This window comes from Octopus bimaculoides, chromosome 2, assembly GCF_001194135.2.
Source record: "Octopus bimaculoides isolate UCB-OBI-ISO-001 chromosome 2, ASM119413v2, whole genome shotgun sequence".
Lineage (NCBI taxonomy): Eukaryota > Metazoa > Mollusca > Cephalopoda > Octopoda > Octopodidae > Octopus > Octopus bimaculoides.
Genome location: NC_068982.1, coordinates 106589438 through 106590538, shown reverse-complemented (window position 1 = coordinate 106590538; position 1101 = coordinate 106589438).

Sequence of the window (1101 nt, the reverse complement as noted above, 5' to 3'; positions counted from 1 at the left end):
AACAAAAAAAGAAAAAAGAAAAACGTTTTAATGTATCTCCACCTTCAGTTACTGAACGCGATATTGAATTATCTTGTTTATATTATGCGCCCTACAAAGGCAGCGAGCTGGCCGAATCGTTAGCACACCGGGGAAATTGCTTAGTGGTATTTCGCCCGTTTTTACGCTCTGAGTTCAAATTCCGCCAAAATCGTTTTTGCCTTTCATCCTTTCGGGGTCGATGAATTAAGTACGTGTGAAATATTGGGGTCGATCTAATCGACTAGTCCCCTCCACCAAAATTCCAGGCTTGTTATACTAGAAAGGATTATACACCTTACAAAGACAGCGAACTGGCAGAATCGTTAGCATGCCAGAAAAATTGCTTAGTGCATTTCATTTGTCTTTAAGTTCGGAGTTCAAATTCTACCGAGGTGGACCTTGCCTTTCATCCTCCTGGGATCGATAAAATGAGTACCACTTCCTTCGAAACTTCTGACCTTGTGCGAAAATTTGAAATTATATTATATACCTTACACATACATACGCAGACATACACAAAAATCATATATATGAATTGTTAAGACGTTTGCATATTTAATATGTTCGACAAGTAAAAACACTCTGTGGCTAAATCTGAAGGACGAAGTATATAATTAGACCAGAAGGCTGTAATTGCAAGACGAATTCGACAACAGTTCGAGTAGTTTCTTTTGGTAATGACCATCTTATCAAAATTATCTTCTTGCGTTTGTCTTACAGAGAGATGAAGTAACTCAAAAGGAAAAGTTGGCAAGATTAATTATTCCTGTTAACTTTTCCTTGAAGATGAGCATTGTACGAAACGTTTAATTTTCCACTGTCCTCGGCACTGTACTCTTTTTGTCGATTTTACTAATACGAATCATGTCGACGCAGACAAACACCAATCTCTTTAGAATATACATACATACATACATACATACATACATACAGGGAGTCCACAAAATCTCGATACATAGGGATTAATACATACTTTAAGAAATTATTATTTCGTATATTTAATTGTTTATGTTATGATTTTATTTACTCCATGTACCCAAACTTTGTGGACACTCTGTATATATATATATATATATATAT